This window comes from Lithobates pipiens, unplaced genomic scaffold, assembly GCF_037356315.1.
Source record: "Lithobates pipiens isolate NorthernLeopardFrog02 unplaced genomic scaffold, aLitPip1_a1.2 Scaffold_22, whole genome shotgun sequence".
Classification (NCBI taxonomy): domain Eukaryota; kingdom Metazoa; phylum Chordata; class Amphibia; order Anura; family Ranidae; genus Lithobates; species Lithobates pipiens.
This window is the reverse complement of record NW_027507784.1, coordinates 311,298,328-311,304,477: the sequence shown is the minus strand read 5'-3', so window position 1 is coordinate 311,304,477 and position 6,150 is coordinate 311,298,328.

Here is a 6,150-nt window from a genome sequence, read left to right as displayed (position 1 = left end):
ATGCGTGGCACTTTGTGCGTCGGAATTGCCTATCTACGTGGTCGGAATTTAAATGATCGTATTTTGTTGTCGGAAAATTTTAGACCCTGCTTTCAAACTTTGTGTGTTGGAAATTCCGACGGAAAAAGTCCGATGGCGCCCACACACGATCGGAATTTCCGACAACACAATCCGATCACACATTTTCTGTCGGAATGTCCGACCGTGTGTACAGGGCATAACATAAGATTTTCAAATGAAAATTCTTTCGAAATTCGACCTATGTATGGCCTGATTGCCGCCATTACCAGTAAAAACAATTTAAAAAAATGAAAAGTCCATAAATCTATCCCATAGTTTGTAGACGCGATAACTTTTGCGCAAACCAATCAATATACGCTTGTTGGGATTTTTTTTACCAAAAAAAAGTAGAAGAATATATATTGGCCTAAAAAGTAAAAAGTAACTAAATTGATGAATACATTTTTTTTTTTTGGGATATGTATTATAGCTAAAAGTAAAAAATAAATATATACCGTATTTGCCGGCGTATAAGACGACCCGGCATATAAGACGACCCCCTAAAAACCTGCACAGTTAAAATGTTTTGCCCGTACTCACCGTTTAAGACGACCCCCGATTCCGAGGCTTCCGACGCTTCATATCCCTCTTCTTCTTCGTTCTTGCTGGAGCCATTTCCTTCTTCCTTCTGGTGCTGGAGCCAATCACGGCGAGCAATGTATTCTATTAATGAATACAAAGCCTGCTGGGATTGGCGGAGGCTGTTACATCATCAGCCCGCGCCTCACTCTCAAAGCCAATCGGAGCAGGCTACTGTGTGTAGCCTGCTCGGATTGGCAGAGATTGCTGCTCCAATCCGAGCAGGCTCTGTATTCATTTGAATACATCGCTCACTGGGATTGGTTCAGTGGTATATACTGTATGTAGCCGAAGCTACATACAGTATTACCGGACATCTAGAAGGCATCCCAGCAGCTGACCCGGCGTATAAGACGACCCCTCCTTTTTGCTCAGTTTTTTTAAGTGTAAAAGGTCGTCTTATACGCCGGCAAATACGGTATATATTTTTTTAAATTGTCGCTATTTTTTTGTTTATAGTGCAAAAAATAAAAACCGCAGAGGTGATCAAATACCACCAAAAGAAAGCTCTATTTGTGGGGAAAAAAGGATGTCAATTTTGTTTGAAAACAACGTCACACGACCGCGCAAATTTCAGTTAAAGCGACACAGTGCTGTATCACAAAAAATGGCCTGGTCATAAAGGGGGGTAAATCCTTCCGGGGCTGAGGTGGTTAAAAAAGGCCCAGCCTTGGAACACCCACACAGAGATGCTCAAAAATGCCTAAAAAGGCTAAAAAAAAACCTGTAAAAAGACGCCCAGCCGGAGTGTGAATACAGCCAAACACTGGAAGGTTTTCAAGCGAGAATATTCGTATAAAGACGGGAGGAGTGTTGGAAATTTCACTTGCTTTTAACATTCAAGTTTAAAATGAATGTAATATTGGAATGAAAACCGCCTACACTGTCCGAAAATGTATTTGATCAAGAAAAGTTTTTCATCCTCCTTCGAACATTCCTGTTACTGCGGTCGAAAACGAACATTAATTTGACCCCCATTAGCGATTAGAGAATTCAGTGAACGTTCTTAAAGTGAAAATTTTCAGATGACAATTTGTAGATGTGTGGTTGGAATTGGGGTAAGCATCGATGACATCACTATAGGACGCTTCTGAGATCATTCAGAGATTATTGATGGCTACATTTCACCTGCAGCTGACCTCCGTCTGACCTGCTTCAAGCAGACTTCACATTTTTCATAGACTTGTATGGGAAAGTAAAACCTGTGTGACATGAGCAAAACCCCACAGACACAAGAGAAATAAATCCTACAATAATATATGGATCCCCCGGGCTTTACTGTGAAATAATCCATCCATAGCCTGACTCTCCTGTCACTTCATAGTGGGCAGGAACCACAAGGCCCAGCATACTCCCTCAGCCACTGATAGACCTCACAGGTCGGGGGCATATAAAAGCTGAGCATGTCCCCTGTACAGATATTTCACCTCTTCCACCTCAATGTCTGCCTCACAGGAAATGTCTCCTAGCTCCGCCCCTCCCGCTGTGACAGGAATCTCCTCAGGATGTCTTCTTCCCAGGATTTCCCGCCTCTGCAGTCAGAGTCATGTGACCTGACTATCCCCCAGCCTGGCTCAAGCCCCTCCCCCCCAGCAAGTGTCATGTAGCCTGAATATCGCCCTCCCCCCAACCTGCCTCAGACACCCACACCTACCTGAAAAAAATGTCATTTGATCTGACTATCCCCACACTTTCCTCAGATGCTCCCACCCTCAGCAAGGGGTCATGTGACCCGAATCAGGCCCCCCCCCCACCTGTGCAAAAAGTGTCATGTGACCCAATTAACTCCACACCTACATCACACCCCTATCCACCCCAACAAATGTCACATGACCTGACTATTACCACAATTACCTCAGGCCCTCTACCCACCCTCAACAAGTGTCATGTGACCCAACCATACCCTCACCTACCTCAGGCCCCTCACCCTCACCAAGTGTCACGTGACTTGACTATTCCCACAACTACCTCAGCCCCCCCACCCCAACAAGTGTCATGTGACCCAATTATCCCCTCACCTACCTCAGGCCCCCCCCCAACAAGTGTCATGTGACCCAACTATCCCCTCACTTACCTCATCATGCCCCACACCCCAAACAAGTGTCATGTGACCCGGCTATCCCCTCACCTACCTCAGGCCCCCCACCCCCAACAAGTGTCATGTGACCCAACTATCCCCTCACCTAGCTTAGGCCCCCCACCCCCAACAAGTGTCATGTGACCCAATTATCCCCTCACCTACCTCAGGCCCCCCACCCCCAACAAGTGTCATGTGACCCAACTATCCCCTCACTTACCTCATCATGCCCCCCACCCCAAACAAGTGTCATGTGACCCGGCTATCCCCTCACCTACCTCAGGCCCCCCACCCCCAACAAGTGTCATGTGACCCAACTATCCCCTCACCTAGCTTAGGCCCCCCACCCCCAACAAGTGTCATGTGACCCAACTATCCCCTCACCTACCTCAGGCCTCCCACCCCAACAAGTGTCATATGACCCGGCTATCCCCTCATCTACCTCAGGCCCCCCCCACCCCAACAAGTGTCATGTGACCCAACTATCCCCTCACCTACCTCAGGCCCCCCACCCCCAACAAGTGTCATGTGACCCAACTATCCCCTCACCTACCTCAGGCCCCCCACCCCCAACACGTGTCATGTGACCCAACTATCCCCTCACCTACCTCATGCCCCCCACCCCAACAAGTGTCATGTGACCAGGCTATCCCCTCACCTACCTCCGGCCCCCCACCCCCAACAAGTGTCATGTGACCCAACTATCCCCTCACCTACCTCAGGCCTCTCACCCCCAACAAGTGTCATATGACCCGGCCATCCCCTCATCTACCTAAGGCCCCCCCACCCCAACAAGTGTCATGTGACACGACTATTCCCACAACTACCTCAGATCCCCCACCCTCAACAAGTGTGATGTGACCCGGCTATCCCCTCACCTACCTCAGGCCCCCCCACCCTCAACAAGTGTCATGTGACCCAACCATACCCTCACCTACCTCAGGGCCCCCCCACCCCAACAAGTGTCATGTGACCCAACTCTCCCCACAACTACCTCAGGAACCCCCAACAAGTGTCATGTGACCCAACTATACCCACAACTACCTCAGGCCCCCCCAACAAGTGTCATGTGACCCAACTATCCCCACAACTACCTCAGCCCCCCAATAAGGGTCATGTGACCTGACCATCGCCACAACTACCTCAGCACTCCCCACCCTCAACAAGTGTCATGTGACCCAACTATCCCCTCAAATACCTCAGGCCCCCTGTCCACCCCTAACAAGTGTCATGTGACTTGACTATTCCCACAACTACCTCAGCCCCCCCCTCAACAAGTGTCATGTGACCCAGCTATTCCCTCACATAACTCAGGCCCCTCGTCCACCCCTAACAAGTGTCATGTGACCCAACCATACCCTCACCTACCTCAGACCCCCCCTCCCACCCTCAACAAGTGCCACGTGACCCGACTATCCCCTCATCTACCTCGGGTCCCCCCATCCCCAACAAGTGTCATGTGACCCAACTATCCCCTTACCTACCTCAGCCCCCTTTAGTGTCATGTGACCCAACTATCCCCCACACCAGCGTCAGGCTCCCCGCAACTTGTGCAAAAAGTGTTTTGTGCCCCAACTATCCCATCAACTAGCTCACACCCCCCCTCCCCCCAACAAGTGTCATGTGATCCAACTATCCCCAAACTTACCTCAGGCCCCTCACATTCATCAAGTGTAATGTGACTCAACAACTTGGTGATCCTGCCATGCGTTCAGGCACTTCCTGTAGGGTGACAACATTCTGTTCTCCTGCGGTGACACCCTGTCATACAGGTTGCTTCAACACACAGGCATGGCCATCTGTCACCATCAGGAAACCCGCTCTGAGAAAATGGCATGACGCCATCACTGCAGTGCCATGTAAACATGAAGTGGCTGCAAATAGAATGCAGGGGATTGACAGCCCTAAGACGTAAAAAAATGAAAATAAATTTTTTATATAAAAGTGAATTGTTTATTACACACAGCGCTTCAGCAAACTGAACGCTATTCTGTGAGGGGTTACATCTACTTTAAATACGTCGCTGTGTAAAATGATTTGTGATTAAATATGAAAGGACTGTGAGCTCCAGAACAAATTATTTGACCTTCAGACCTTTACCGCTGACAAAGGTTAGAAAAGCAATTGTGTATTTCAGCACCATGTGATGTGTGTATGATGACTATGCCTAGAGCCACCACCTGTATGCAGAGCCATGGCATGTCCACAAGTCTGCGCCAATTAGTACCCTGATGACAAACCAACAGCTGTGACTCTGACAGATCTACTCTTAGAGAAGGCCGGATAAATGTCAGTATTTATGGACATTATAAGAGCGGTAATACTAATAGTGAGGCTGGAGTCATTACTGCAGGATCTTTAAATAGCTTGTAAAATCTGCCTAAACCATTTATACCACTTTTCAGCTTCATTTATATGTGTCCAGGGAAGGTGATACAGTAGTCATATACTCTATGTGTGTTTATAGACAAATCAACTATAAAAAATTAATTGTTATTAACTCTTTATGACCGCCTAACACATACAACGATCAGCCATAACTTTATGACCACCCACCTAATACTGAGTATGTCCCCCTTTGCCTATCTGTCACCAAGCTGTCAGTAGCAGATCATTTAAGTCCTGTAAGTTTGCTTGGTGGGGGCCTCCATGGATCAAACTTGTTTCTTTTCAGCACATCCCACAAATGCTTGATTGGCTTAAAATCTGGGACCAGGTCAACACTGCAAACTTGTTGTTGTGTTACTCATGTAGTAGTACCCTCTAGTGTGTGCTAGAAGTTAGTGCAGGGGGTGTAAGCCCTTGTACACACGGTCGGACATTCTGACAACCAAATGGATTTTGTCCGACTGATTTTGTCTGAAACTGTTGCATAAACACGGTCGGACAAAGTTGTCGGAAAATCCGATTGTACATAACGTGATGACGTTATTTCGTTACGACGGGACTACGTTCAGGCTAGTAGCCAATAGCTTTGGTCTAGGAATTTGATCTGAGCATGCGTGGCACTTTGTCCGTCGGAGTAGGCTACACATGATCGGAGTATGTCTGATTGGAGCATTTTGTCAGAAAATTTTACCGGCAAGTTGGAAAAGTTGGTCCGTCGGATATTCCGATGGAAACAGTCCGATGGAGGCCACATACAGTCGGAATATGCGACAAAACGGTTCGATAGGACACATTCCGTCGGAATCTCCAACCGTGTGTACAAGGGCTTAGAGTTTAGAGTAGGCAAATTATAGTTTGTCTCAGAGCTAAGTCTGAGGAAGGGTCGGGGTTCAGTAAAGTTCAGGGCTCGATTACTTATTCTGGCAGCCCTCTGGTGACTCCCCCTGTTCTAGAAGGTTGGAAAATTTTCTAGAATCAGGGGGTGGAGGTTAAGAGGAGCTGCCATGCATAGTTATGAGGCCGCAGCCAATCCCCAGTGGTGGGCA